The sequence below is a fragment of the Mobula birostris genome, chromosome 13, assembly GCF_030028105.1.
Source record: "Mobula birostris isolate sMobBir1 chromosome 13, sMobBir1.hap1, whole genome shotgun sequence".
Classification (NCBI taxonomy): Eukaryota; Metazoa; Chordata; class Chondrichthyes; order Myliobatiformes; family Myliobatidae; genus Mobula; species Mobula birostris.
The window spans coordinates 20,488,142-20,503,640 of NC_092382.1; the positions used below are offsets into that span (position 1 = coordinate 20,488,142).

The window sequence follows — 15,499 nt, forward strand, 5'->3', positions numbered from 1 at the left end:
GATATGCGTCGAAATAGGAGTGGGAAGCGGGATCACGTGATGTGTTGAGCGACTCCCACCTGAAACGGTGACTCTGCTCCTCGCCCCTCACACGCTGCCCGACCCACTGCCGCATTTTCCACATTATTTCATATTTACACCAGCTACATTTTTAATATTCCCTCTTCACCTTCCCCGTCCCCATAGCTCCATCCACCCATTCCCCAGCTCTCAGAGTTACGGGTTCAATTTCCATCCCGTTCTGACACACAGTTCAGACCCAAACAGGAATTGTGCAGGTTTCATTCAAATCACTTCCATGCTTATAAATACTAATTTTTATTCACATTCCACCGGCCTCACAGGACAACAACACTAAAACTTCATGTACGAAACATCAGGAGGTGGCAACTCAGTCCCTCAAGTAATCAACAAGATGGCGGCTGCTCTCCCATTTCAGCCACATGTTTCTACCTGATCCTTATTTCCTCGATCCCTTCGGTCTTCACACATCTGCTGATCTCTGTTTTATGTGAAGACGATTACCGACTCTTCATCGTCCTCCAGGAATCAGGCTGGTGAATCGTTATAACAAATACTCTCTAACCTCTTTGTTAATCCTCTATGGAATTAATTTCCATCTTCTGCAGCCCCGTGTTGTCCCAACCACTCACCTCCCACCCCTGTCACTATTTCCACCTTCCCACCTCCCCCCTCAGCTGGATCCACCTCTCACTCCCCAGCTCTTGCCCCATCCCCACCCCTCACCTCTTTTCTCTGACTATTTCCCGTCCACTCTCAGTCCAGAGGGAGGGTCCCGGCCCGAAATGTTGACGGTCCATTTCCCTCCACAGATGCTGCCCGACCCACTGAGTTCCTCCGGCAGTTTGTTCTTTGGTCTGTATGACTCGTGTTAGTGTGGGGAGTGGGATTTTACACCATATTCCAGGTACAATCTCGACAAAGCCCAAGTAATTATTATGGTAATTAGTTCACTTAAACACGAGGAATTCTGACAAACGCTGGCAACGGAAAGTAACACTTACAAAATGCGAAAAGAACTTAGCACATCAGGCTAAGAGTGTGGAAAAGAGTAAACAGTCGACATTTTGACAAAAAAAGCCTTCTTCGTTCCTGAGGAGGAAGGGGGAAGATATCTGAATACAATTGGACGGGGAGGAGAAAGAGACGAGCTGGAAGGTGATAGGTGAAGTCAAGTGATGGCAGGTCAAGAGTGGAGGAGAATCAGAGACTTCTCAATAGGAGAAAGGGAAATAGGTGACCCAGAGGAAGTTATAGGCCGCTGAGGAGAAATGAAAGCATGACAGTACAGAGTGCGAAATAGAGATGTTTGGGGGGGGGGCGGTATTTGTTTACAGGAAGGAAAATTCAATATTCATACAATCAGGTTGGAGGGGCCTCAGATGGAATATAAGGTGTTGCTCCTCCACCCACAGGGTGGTCTCACCTTGGCACAAGGTGAGGCCTTAGATCAAGACATCGGATGAGGTATCAGAGATCTGTCTCTGACAGAGAAGGAGAGAGAGAGGAAGAGAGAGAGAGAGAGAGATGAGGAAAGGGGACAGAAGTGTCAGAGATAGACCAACTTATACCCAATAACTCTTGCAATAAATTCAATATACCTTTGACCTCCCTCGCTGCATACTGTACCTCAGTCTCTCACCATTTAAAAGACACTCAGTGTTTCTGTTTCTCCTGCAGAAGTGGGTAATCTCACATTTCCCACTTTGGGCTCCAGCTGAGCTGATGCTCCCATTCACATCTCCTGCCTCCGTTACCCCCGAAACATCACAACAAAAGACAGAGAACATAGAACAGTACAGCACAGAAACAGGCCCTTCGGCCCACAATGTTGTGCTCAGCCAATTCAATTAGTGATCAAATGTCCAAATCAAGTAATTCGTTCTGCCTGCACAATGGCCACAATACTTCTATTTCCCTCTCACTCACGTGCCAACCTAAACATCTCTTGCAAGTTCCCAATATATCTGCCTCGACTACTACCCTAGGGAGCACATTTGAGCCACACCACTCTCTGTGGGAAAATAAACCTGCCTCTCACATTTCCTTTGAAAATACCCCATCCGGCATTAGACATTTCAACCCTGGGAGAAAAATATTTTCTCTCTCTTCTACCTATGCCTCTAATAATTTTATAAACCTCATTCAAGTATCACCCCAGCCTGCACCAGTCTAGAGAAATGGACTTGCGTAGAACACTCAATTTAAATTCGTTCTCCTACAGCACAGAGTTTGTCCAACCTCTCATTATAGTTCATGCCTTTCAACCAATATCCACCCACCCCACTGGAAACTCTGCTTCGTTGCAGAACGAGGAACATCCAGCTCTATCTGTAGAAGCATAAAGCTGGGCCAAAGCCAAAGCCAAAACTCTGCCAGTTCCATAATCCTAGATTCCTCATCCCATGATTATAGAAGCATCAACACTCCCAGGACTCTTTCCAGTCGGTAATATGATGCAGTATCTTGGCTATTCCTCGTTCTAAAATTAACACTCTTCCCCCATCCCACAACAGAACTGGAACATGATGATGCTTGAACTGGGCGGGGAACCTGGCCCATGGTCACCAGTGAGTGGGAATATATTTCAATATATAACATTGGAGAAAGATAGGAACAGACAAGTTAGAAAAGCGTTTAATTGGAGTAAGGGGAATTATGAGGCTATCAGGCAGGAAACTGGAAGTTTAAATTCGAAACAGATGCTCTCAGGGAAAATACGGAAGAAATGTGCCAAGTGTTCAGGGGATATTTGTGTGGAGTTGTGCATAGGTACATTCCAATGAAGCAGGAAAGTTATGGTAGGGTACAGGGACCATGGTGTACAAAGGCTGCAATAAATCTAGTCAAGAAGAAAAGAAAAGCTTACAAAAGGTTCAGAGAGCTAGGTAATGTTAGAGATCTCGAAGATTATAAAGCTAATAGGAAAGAGCTTAAGAAGGAAATGAGGAGAGACAAAAAGGGGTCATGAGAAGGCCTTTGCGGACCGGATTAAGGAAAATCCCAAGGCAGTCTAGAAGAATGTGAAGAGCAAGAGGATAAGACGTGAAAGAGTAGTACCTATAAAGTGTGACAGTGGAAAAGTATGTATGGAACAGAAGGAAATAGCAGAGCTACTTAATGAATACTTTACTTCCGTATTCACTATAGAAAAGGATCTTGGTGCTTATAGTGATGACTTGCAGCAGACTGAAATGCTTGAGCATGTAGATATTAAGGAAGAGGATGTGCTGGAGCTTTTGGAAAGCATCAATTTGGATAAGTCACCGGGACCGGAAGAGATGCACCCCAGACTACTATGGGAGGTGAGGAATGAGATTGCTGAGCCTCTGGCGATGAACTTTGCATTATCAATGAGAACAAGAGAGGTTCCGGAGGATTGGAGGGTGGCTGATGTTGTTCCTTTATTCAAGAAAGGGTGTAGAGATAGCCCAGGAAATTATAGACAGGTGAGTCTTACCTCAGTGGTTGGTAAGTAGATGGCGAAGATCCTGAGAGGAAGGATTTATGAATATGAGGAGAGGTATAATATGATTAGGAATTGTCAGCCTGGCTTTGTCAAGGGCAGATCGTGCCTTACGAGCCTGATTGAATTTTTTGAGGATGTGACTAAACATATTGATTAAGAAAGGGCAGTAGTTGTAGTGTATATAAATTTCAGCAAAGCATTTGATAAGGTGCCCCATGCAAGGCTTATTGAGAAAATAAGGAGGCATGGGATCCAAGGGGACATTGCTTTGTGGATCCAGAACTGGCTTGTCCACAGAAGGCAAAGAGTAGTTGTAGACGGGTGGGATAGTCAGACTGGCTGGTCATGTCTAATCAAATTATTGAGATTTCTGAGGACGTTATCAAGTAGCTTGATGACGGGGATGTGGGAGCCATTGCCTACTTTGACATTAACAACCTGTTTGATAAAGTTCTGCATGAGAGTCTGGTCCAAAAGGGAAAAGTCCTTAGAATTCAGGATGAAGCAAGTGGAGAAGCCAGGCAGTGCTTCCAGCTGTTTGTCTCTCTGAATGTAGGCATGAGACTCGCGGGGTGCTGCAGGGAAAGCGACTGGGTGATTGGCATTCATATTAATGATTTAGATAACAGATGAAAATGCGGCAAACTGGAGCAGCAAATACCTGGATTATACCGAGATGAGGATGCAATAGACAGCGAGAAAGACTACCGAGGGCACATGGTGCTCTGGACAAGCTGGGAAGTTAGGTTACAAACTAGCAGAGGACATTTAATGCAGAATATAGTGGGCTGTTACAATTTGGCAAGAAAAAAAAACAGGAAATGACTGACACAGTGAATGCCAATGTTCTGGAGTGTGTGACAGAACAAACTGACATGGGATTACAGATGACACCACAGTAAGTTGTATCCAGAAGCTACCAATGCAAGGCACACTCAAACGATAAAGAACCACTAATAAACAAAAGGGAAAATAACTGACTTCACATCATGTGGCATGAGCTTCATTATTACAAAGGTTAACACTGCAGTGAATTTGTAACTGAGAAACAAATATTGTAATGGCTGATTTATCTTGCGTTGTGTTTTATTCCATTAACCCTGTGATAGCTCTAGCTAATTCAGCGAACTTTATTTGAGTATGAGAACCGAATTCAGGAGAATACTGCGAAGCTAATGACACTTGAAGAGGACATTGAAGATACAATTAAACTCTGCAAAGAGTGATCTTTATCCAATGATAAAATGCTGAAAAGGATCATCAGTCTCGAAAATAGAAACAGGAGAAGTAACATGCGAATCCTGGGTCTTGAAGAATCAATTGAAGGTGCTGACCCTACAAATTTTTTGCAAACTTTCTGAATCAGCTTTTCCCTGCTTTATTCACTTCCGAGCTGACTTAGAAGCCATTGTCCTTGGCGGCGAAACCCAGCTCGGTCGGACTAGCCTTTCATGAATTTCAAATTAAGGACCTTTTAATTTGCCATACCCAGAGAGAAGGAATGATCGATTTCCAAAATTACAAGGTTAGATTTGTGGAAGACTATTCGCCTGAAGTTTTGGCTGATTGCATGAAATATAAACAAGTTATGTTGGAATCTTATAATAAAGGATATAAACCATCCCTTCAGTTCCCCGCACGTCTGAGTATTGTTTTGAAGAACGGATTGCGAAAAAGAATAAGTTCAGTTGAAGATGCAAAAGAGTTTCTAAAGGATGAAGTCTAACACTTATATTTCTTATTTGATCAAATTTTTTCTTCTGTTAATATGAATTTGAAATAAGGTTTTATTAAACTCATGTTTTCGCTGTTCATATATTGTCTTTTGTTATATATTTTTTTGATACTACTTTATTTTATCCCGTTTTGAGGCTTTATTTTAATATAGCTTTCTTTGAATTTGTTTGAAGTGATCCTTTCATATTTTTGAATACCGAGTTATTTTACTTTTTATGTTGTGTCTTGGTAGGGACATAATGACCTTGCAGGACTGGAGTTTTTTTTTCTGTCAACGGGATTTTTGGGGGCCGGTACTTAGTTCTCAGCTCGCTGACTGTCTATTGGTCAGCTTTCTCGCTTTGGGTAGGGGAGGCGGTAGGGCCTATTTCTCTCTGGGAGCTCTGTTGGGTTGAATGTATGATTGTTCATTTGAATACCTTACTTTACCGTTTGCTTTCTAGTTTTAATAACTTATGGCCAGATCTTTTAATTACTTGTTGATTGGTATTTAAAATGGTTCAAAATATTAACCTGTTTAGTTTGAATGTGAAAGGGCTGAATCACCCCACCAAAAGGAACAAAGTGTTTGCTTATATTAAAAAAAATAAAAGCACCCATTATTTTTTTTTACAAGAAACACACATACACAGCTGTGATACCTTACGTTTTTTTTTTACTGAGTGGAAGGGTATGCAATTCCAGTCTTCGTTTAAGGGAAAATCACGTGGAGTTTCAATTTTTGTAGATAATACAGTTTCCTTTATTCAGCATAAAGTTGTTTCGGACCCTAATGGTCGATTTGTTATTGTATCAGGGAGTTTAGACAGTAAGTTGATTGTTTTTGCTCATGTTTATGCCCCCAACATAGATGATCCAGGATTTTTTGAACGTCTATTTTCATTTTTGCCAGATTTGTGTACTTACGCCCTTGTGATGGGACGAGACTTTAACAGTTGGTTAGATCCAGTATTAGATCGCTCATTTATTAAACCAGCCACACTTAGTATATCAGCTTTGTTTATCCAATCTTTTCTAACTAAATGTGGTATAGTTGATGCTTGGCGGTTTCTGCATCTGACGGACAGGGAGTATTCTTTTTTCTCTCATGTCTATCATTCTTATACTGGGATTGACTTTGTTTTTATTGATAGTCAAATGATTCCATTAATTCGATCAATTGAATATAAAGAGATTGCTATCTCTGACCACTCTCCTGTAATTCTATCTTTAAATCTTCCTGGTACTATCCCCATGTGTAGATTTTGGCGATTTAATTTAACTCTGTTATCCGATGAGGATTTTTAAAAAATTTATGGAGAATCAAATTACCCTTTATTTTTGAAGAAAATACATTGGAAGAAGCGTCTAGCCTTATTAAATGGGATACTTTTAAAGCATACATCCGGGATCAATTATTTCTTATACTGCAAACATCATTAGAAAAGCTAACAAAGAAAGAAATGAATTAGCCAATCAGTTAAAGCAACTGGACCATAAATATGCTTCGGTACCTGATCCTGAAACATATAAGAGACGTATTGAAACTAAAACTAAATATGATCTTCTTATAACATATCCAATTGAAAGCCAACTTTTAAAAGATACAAGACAACTTTACATTCATGGACATAAAACTGGTAAGCTACTGGCTAATCAATTGAAGCGATTTTCAGCCAAGCAGCAAATTAAAGAAATACATAAAATTAATGGGGATATGACAACTGACCACCTTGTAATTAATGACACTTTTAGAGAATTTTATTCTAAATTGTATAGTTCTGACTCTGTTAATGATAATATTGCAAAGAATAATTTTTAGATCAATTAAATATTCCTAATCTTTCGTTAGATGATCGTAGGCAATTGGATCAACCTATTTCCCAGGATGAAATTGCTCAGGCTATTTGAGAATTGCATTCTGGGAAATCCCCAGGACCCGGTGGATTCTCTGGAGAATTTTATTAGGGTTTTTCCTCCTTGCTTCTACCACATTTATGTTCTACCATTAGAGGAAGGAAGACTACCGCAGTCTTTTTACGGAGCTTCCATTTCGCTCATTCTCAAAAAGAATATGAATCCTACTGAATGTTCTTCGTATAGACCTATCACTTTACTCAATTTTGATACTAAAATTTTATCTATAGTGTTGGCCCACAGACTTGAAGATATATCTTGTGCATGCACCGGTCGTGCATGCAGCCTGGTACAGCCGTTCCGATCTATTCTTACTTTCTTCTTCTTACTTTTTAATTTACGTTATCTTTTGTATTTTTTTTCTCACGGTAACACGTCGAAGCTGCACGCTACCTGACATGCTGGTAGAGAGAGTTTTCTTTGGGTTTTCTTTAGCACTGGAAATGGTTACATCCCGACACGCCGGACAGAAGCAAGGTCGCATTGTATATTTCATGGACCAGCAAACACCGGCCGGCTTAGCGAACAGAGCGGCGGCCACCCCTGCTGAAATCCGGAGGAAAACACACAGAGGGGGATCACAAAGCCAAGGAAAGAGGACCGGGTCGAGACAACAGAGACTTTTGGAGAAGAGGAGTTCGGTGGGTAATACCGTTCCGGCTGACCGGAAGTGCACTGAGAGCAGTAAGCGTAAAGGAGTTCGGTGCTTACTGATCTGGCTAACAACGGATAGTGCAATCCGGGGTATATTATGATTGAGGAATGTGTTTGCAGACTGGATATTGAACTTTTTACTGTTGGACTTCGGCCACATTCCACCATGATACAACACTTGGCAGCACGGGAGGTCGTTCCTGCCCGTGGCCATCGAACATGCAGCTCCTCCCGTGGAGGGTCAGACACCCTGAGCCAATAGACTGGTCCTGGACTTATTTTCCATCTGGCATAGTTTGCATTCTGTTGTTTGATTGTTGGGGTTTTTTGTATTGCTATATTTACGCTCAATTCTTGGTTGGTGCGGCTGTAACGAAACCAAATTTCCCTCGGGATTAATAAAGTATATCTATCCATCTATCTATCTATCTATATTGATAGGATGCAAAACTGGGCTGAGAAGAGGCAAATGGAGTTCAACCCAGATAAGTGTGAGCTGGTTCATTGTATTAGGTCAAAGATGATGGCAGAATATAGCATTAATGGTAAGACTTGGCAGTGCGGAGGATCAGAGTCAAGTCAAGGCACTGTATATTGTCATTTCCACCATAACTGCTGGTACCGTACACAGTAAAAATGAGACAATGTTTTTCAGGACCATGGTGCTACATGAACAATACAAAAATTACACTGAACTACATAAAAAAAACACACAAAATTACACGAGACTCCAGACCTACTGAGGACTGCATAAAGTGTGCAAAACAGTGCAGGCATTACAATAAATAATAAACAAGACAGTAGGTTGGTGTCAGTCCAGGCTCTGAGTATTGAGGAGTCTGAATACTTGGGGGGAAAAAGAACTGTTACATAGACTGGTCGTGAGGGCCTGAAAACTTCGGTGCCTTTTGCCAGGTGGCAGGAGGGAGAAGAGTTTGTATGAGGGGTGCATGGGGTCCTTCACAATGCTGTTTGCTTTACGGATGCAGTGTGTGGTGTAAGTGTCTCCAATGGTGGGAAGAGAGACCCCGATGATCTTCTCAGCTGACCTCAGTATCCACTGCAGGGTCTTGCGATCCGAGATGGTTTCCGAACCAGACAGTGATGTAGCTGCTCAGGATGCTCTCGATACGTCCTCTGTAGAATGTGGTGAGGACGGAGGGTGGGAGATGGACCTTCCTCAGCCTTCACAGAAAGTAAGGACACTGCTGGGCTTTCTTTGCTATGGAGCTGGTGTTAGGGACCAGGTGAGATTCTCCGCCAGGAGAATCTTGGGGTCCGAGTCCATAGGACACTCAAAGCTGCTGCGTAGGTTGACTCTGTGGTTAAGAAGGCATACGGTGCATTGGCCTTAATCAACCATGGGATTGAATTTAAAAGGCAAAGGGTAATGTAGGACTCTGGTCAGACCGCACTTGAAGTACTATGCTCAATTCTGGTCGCTTCGTTACAGGAAGGCTGTGGAAACCATAGAAAGGGTGCAGAGGGGATATACAAGGATGTTGCCGGGTCTGGGGAGCATATCTTATGAGAATAGGTTGAGTGAACTCGGCTTTTTCTTCTTGGACCGACGGAGGATGAGAGGTGACCTGATAGAGGTGTATAAGATGATGAGAGGCATTGATCGTGTGGATAGTCAGAGGCTTTTTCCCAGGGCTGAAATGGTGGCCACAAGAGGACACAGGATTAAGGTGCTGGAGATTAGGTACAGAGGAGATGTCAGGGGTAAGTTTTTTTACACAGAGAGTGGTGTGTGGAATGGGCTACAATAGGGTCTTCGAAGAGACTCCTGGACAGGTACATGGAGCTTAGAAAAACAGAGCGCTATGGGTAACCCTGGGTAATTTCTGAGGTAAGAACATGTTCGGCACAGCATTGTGGGCCGAAGGGCCTCTATACTGCTGCAGTTTTTCTATGTTTCTACTTTCTATTCACATTCCTCCGGGCTCACTGGACAGGAACACTGAAACACTAAGTGAGAATCAGCAGGAGGTGGCCATTCAGCCCCTCGAACCATCACCAAGATGGCGGCTGCTCTCCCATCTCAGCCACATGTTTCTGCCCGATCCTCATTTCCTCGATTCCTCCGGTCTGCACACATCTGCCGGCCTCTGTTTTATGTGAGGACGATCACTGAGTCTTCACCACCCTCTGTGGTGGGGATTTACAGACATTCACCACCCTCAGAGTGGAGACATTTCCCCTCATCTCAGTCCCGGACAGTCCACCCCCATTTTCAGAGACTGGGATCCCTGGTTCAACCGGTAATGATATTGTGCATTTCAATGTCTTCATCTCTCAGTCCTCGATTCTCTAAATGAAAGGGTTATCACATTTGATCCTTCTTCATATGATGACCCCACCACTCCAGGGATCAGTCTGGTGAATCTTCATTGCACTCTCCATAACAAATCCTCTCCAACCTCTTTGTTAATCCTCTATGGAATTAATTTCCATCTTCTGCAGCCCCGTGTTGCCCCAACCACTCACCTCCCACCCCCGTCACTATTTCCACCTTCCCACCTCCCCCTCACCTGGATCCACCTCTCACTCCCCAGCTCTTGCCCCATCCCCACCCCTCACCTCTTTTCTCGGACTATTTCCCGTCCACTCTCAGTCCAGAGGGAGGGTCTCGGCCCGAAATGTTGACGGTCCATTTCCCTCCACAGATGCTGCCCGACCCACTGAGTTCCTCCGGCAGTTTGTTCTTTGGTCTGTGTGACCCGTGTTAGTGTGGGGAGCGGGATTTTACACCATATTCCCGGTACAGTCTCAACAAAACACAAATAATTGTCACTTTGCCCGGACCATTGGCCCCGCTTGCAGGGCAACAGTCTGCCGGTGTTTGCCCCCCAATGTGGTGAATCGCCACCACCGTGGGCTCAGACATTTCCACAGATGAGCCCCTCCTGTCCCCACCGGGACAAACATCCTGTCCGCCCCCTCTCTCACCGTCTTCATCCTCTCCCTCCCCGGGGAACCGGCATCAAACCGACGGGCCGAGCGGTCTCCTCCTACCTCTCAGCGACACATCAGACTCCGGCCGCAGGAGACGCTTCACAAACGCCCCAACTTCCCTCGGAGGGAAATGGAAATAAATCAGAAAGCGGACATTTACTTTGACGGTTGTCCCGCCGTGACGGAAAGTTCGGGAGACCGTGTCGGCGGAGGTAACGCCCTCTCGGCTGGTCCGCCTCCGCTATTGGTTGGAAGCAGTGATTGACATCGCCTCGCACCATTGGGAATAGCGCAGTGCGTGACTCTGTTGACAGCGGTGGGGAGGGGCTGCTCACGTGATTAGTAGCCCAGCCGTTAAACCGACCAAGCTCGAGCTCACCAGCGCGCGGGGCACAAAAGGCCCCGGATGATCGGTTGAGGTGAGAAGGGATCTCCGGGTTGGGGGTCTCACCGGGCGGCGTTTCCAACACCGACTTCGGGTAGTTGCTGTGACTCCGGACTCCGTGACCCGCAATCCCGGGACAGTCCTGCTCTCTTCCCTCTCTCTCAGCCCCACCATCCGTACACGGGCCCCGGGGAGCTTCCGGCTGATGAGGGAATGGGAACCGATGGGTCTCTCAGACAGAGCTGAGCTCCAGCTGTCTAAATGCAAGGATCGGGAACTCGGAGAAAGGGAACAAAATCTTTTACATCAGCTGTTGTGAAAATCACCTTTGTTCTGCCTCCAGTCACAAACCAGAGAAAATCTGCAGATGCTGGAAATCCGAGCAACACACACAAATTGCTGGAGGAACTCAGCATTAGTACTCTTTTCCATAGATGCTGCCTGGCCTGCTGAGTTCCTCCAGCATTTTGTGTCTGTTGCTTGTTCCACCCCCTCTTGTTCTGGACTTTCTACCTGTGAGAACATGTTTTGTCCCACTCTCTCTGGGTACATAATGATATCAAACACCTTTGTCCTGGGCAACAAGTAGCTTTCACATCACAAATGTGCCAGACTCCAATGAGACAGACTACTGCCCTTCCCTTCATATTCATTGGCATTGCCATCACTGAGTTCACCACCGTCAGTCACCTGGGGGAGGGTTCAGGGGAAATATTTATGTACAATACAGAAACTGGTGTTACCTCTGTGTATTGTGGTGATGCAAAAGTTGCTGGAGAATTTGCAAGTGGGAAGAAGTGGAGTGATATTTGGAAATCTGACTTTTTATAGCATTATTTAGCAAGCAAATCAGATATGGACAGTGTGCAATTGCTCCAGTGAGAAAATCCTTCATTACCTGCTACAGACCTGTTACATACGTTGTGTGAGATTGCAGATCAAAATTATTACTGACAGTGATTTGCTAGCTGTTAAAATGAGTACCTCTATATATAAAATTCAGTGTGCACATGTTGTGTCTCCACTTTAAGGAGTTGGGGCTGGAAATGGATGAATTCCGTATCATCCGGGAGTCGGAGGGGGTGGGATAAAGAGAGGTGAGTTACACCCAAAGTGCAGGACGCAGGAAACTGGGTGAGAGTCAGGAACGGGAATGAGGTTAAATAGCCATCGCAGAGTACTCTTGTGGCCATCCCCCACAACAACAGGTAGGCCATAGATAGGGTGCAGAGGAGATTTATAAGGACTTTGCCTCGACAGGCGAGCGTGACTTATGAGAATATGTTGAGTGAACTCGGCCTTTTTTCCTTGTAGTGACGGAGGATGAGAGGTGACCTGATAGAGGTGTATGAGATAATGAAAGGCATTGATTCTGTGGATAGTCTGAGGCTTTTTCCCAGGGCTGAAATGGCTAGCACGAGAGGGCATAGGTTTAAGGTGCTTGGAAGTAAATACAGAGGAGATGTCGGGGATAAGTTATTCATGCAGAGAGTGGTGAGTGCGTGGAATGGGCTGCCGGCGGCAGTGGAGGAGGCAGAAACAATAACGTATTTTAAGAGACTCCTGGATGGGTACATGGAGCTTAGAAAAGTAAAGGGCTCTGGGTAAGCCTCGGTAGCTCTAAGGTAGGGACATGTTTGGCACAGCTTTGTGGGCCGAAGAGCCTGTTTTGTGCTGTAGGTTTTCTATGTTTTTTTATGTTCTATGTATTCTACCACTTTAGAAACTGTTGGGGGGAGGAGATTACGTGGCAGAGGAAAGTCAAAGGGGTGATAGGGGATTTGCTAGTTACGGCAACAGAACTAGAAGGGGACTGATATCCTAGTGTTAAGGCTTGCTTGTGCTGGTATGGTGGGTGGGGGGGTGGTGTTAAACCAAAGTTGTAGAGGGGATGGGAGCCAGAATGCCAGGTAATAGAGAGGGTGAATTGAATTGACTTTCTTACTTACATCCTTCACATGCATGAGGAGTAAAACTCTGTGTTGCATCTCCATCTAAATGTGCAATGTGCAATTTATAGTAATTTATAATAGAACAGGACAGTCAATATAACATAGAAATACAGTTGTATCAGCATGAATTAAGCAGTGTGATGGCCTGATAGAAGAAGCCTGTTGGTTCTGGCTTTTATGCTGCAGTACTGTCTCCCGGATGGTAGCAGCTTGGAACAGTCTGTGGTTCGGGTGAGTAGGGTCCCCAGTGGTCCTCTGGGCCCCTTTTACACACCTGTCCCTGTAAATGTCCTGAATCATGGGCAGTTCACAACTACAGATGCGCTGGGCTGTCCACACCACTCTCTGCAGGTTCCTGCGATTGAGGGGAGTACAGTTCCCAGACCAGGCAGTGATGCATCCAGTCAGGATGCTCTCAGTTGTGACTCTGTAGAAAGTTCTTAGGATTTGGGGCCCCATTTCAGACTTCTTCAACCGTCTGACGTGAAAGAGGCACTGTTGTGCCTTTTTCACTACACAGCTGGTATGTACAGACCACATGAGATCCTCGGTGATGTGTATGTCGAGGAGCTTAAAGCTGTTCACCCTCTCAACCCCAGATCCATTGGTGTAAATAGGGGTTAGCCTGTCTCCATTCCTTCTGTCATCCACAATCAGCTCCTTTGTTTTTGTGGCAATGAGGGAGAGGTTGTTTTCTTGACACCAGGCAAATGCTGTTCAGACCTCAGGACATGGAATTGTGATCTTGTTGCCATGACTGGGGCTTGTTTGCACCCAACAATCTGAGGAATTTGGAGGAACAAATTAGCAAGAGAGATCGCAGAGTACGCCAATGCTTGATATACTAAGCGATTATAAATTTCCATAGATTGACGTGACTCCCATATGTAAAAGGACTAGATGGGGTAGAGTTTGTCAGATGTGCCATTAATCAGCACATAGAATTCCCAGCATAGAAATGTGCAATAAGCTATTAGAAAATATTCCAGGGCTAGTGACAGAATATTAGTGTATGGGAACACTTTGCATCTAGTGATCATAATGCCATGAGATTCCAAGTTAACATGGAAAAAGAAAGGACTGAACCATGGGTGGAGATTCTAAATTGGAGAAAGGTCAATTCTGATGGTATCAGAATGGATCTGACAAGTGTGGACGGGCTGTTTTCTGGCAAAGGAGTACTTGGTAAGTGGGAATTCTTCAGAAGTGAAGTATTGAGGGTGTAGAGTTTGTATGTGCCTGCCAAAATAAAAGTTGAAAGGTAACTGGTGCAGGGAACCTTGGTTTTCAAGAGATATTGAGGCCCTGGATATTTTGTTCCTTCAAATGCCTCAGACTGTTGGGTGCTACAAAGACTCATTAGTGACTACAATATCATAATTCCACACCCTGAACTCATCTGACATCTTTTTTAGTCATCTTCTGTTGCTTTCTAAAAGCTTCCCAATAGATTTTGCTCTTTTGTTTGCCCTCTCTTTGCTTTTTATGTTGGCTTTGGCTTCTCATTTCATCCACGGTTTTGTCCCCCTGCCTTTCTAATGCTTCCACTTCTTTGGGATGTATCGATCACTCAGCTCCCGAATTGCTCCCAGAAACTCCAGCCATTGCTGCTCCATCATCATTCTTACCAGCTTCCCCTCCCAATCACGTTTGGCCAGTTCAGTACAGAAACATGCCCACTCTGGACCATCAGAATGGTAATCTGTATGAGGAGACAAAATATATGGGGGAGATTTTAAATATTATTTGTGCATCCATGTTTACTCAGGAGATGGACACAGAGTCTATAGAAGTGAGGCAAAATGGCATCAACTTCATGGACCCTGTACAGATTGCAGGGGTGGAGGTGTTTGCTGTCTGAAGGCAAATTAGTGTGGATAAATCCCCAGGGCCTGACAAATTGTTCCCTGGGACTCTGCGGAAAACAAGTGCAGAAATTGTTGGGGCACAAGCACAGATATTTAAATAATCCTTAGTGACAGTTGAGGTACTGGAGGATTGGAGGACAGCCAATGTTGTTCCGCTGTTCAAGAAAGGCTCTAAAAATAAAGTAGGAAATTATACGTCAATGAGCTTGACATCAGTAGTGGGAAAGTCATTGGAACGTATGTGCAGGAACCAGATATGTAAGTATTTGGATAGATAGATTAAGGATAGGCAGCATGGCTTCGTGCATGGTAGGTCATGTCTATCCAATCTAATAGAGTCTCTCGAGGAAGTTGTCAGGAAAGTGGTTGAAGGCAAGGCAGTGGATGTTGTCTACATGGACTTTAGCAAGGCACTTGACAAAGTCTGATATGGGAGGTTGGTCAAGAAGGTTCAGTCACTCAGCATTCAAGATAAGATAGTAAATTGCATGAGACACTGGTTTTGGGAGAAGCCGATGGTTGCCTCTCTGACTGGAGGCCTGTGACTAGTGGTTTGCCA

The 15,499-nt window shown here is 44.4% G+C and overlaps 1 protein-coding gene across 1 annotated transcript in view; it reads right to left on the reverse strand.

The window, feature by feature from the left end:
• The window catches only part of LOC140207837 (uncharacterized), a 268,940-nt gene that overhangs the window by 40,465 nt on the left and 212,976 nt on the right, over positions 1–15,499 (reverse strand). The gene's annotated exons all lie outside the window — the stretch shown is intronic.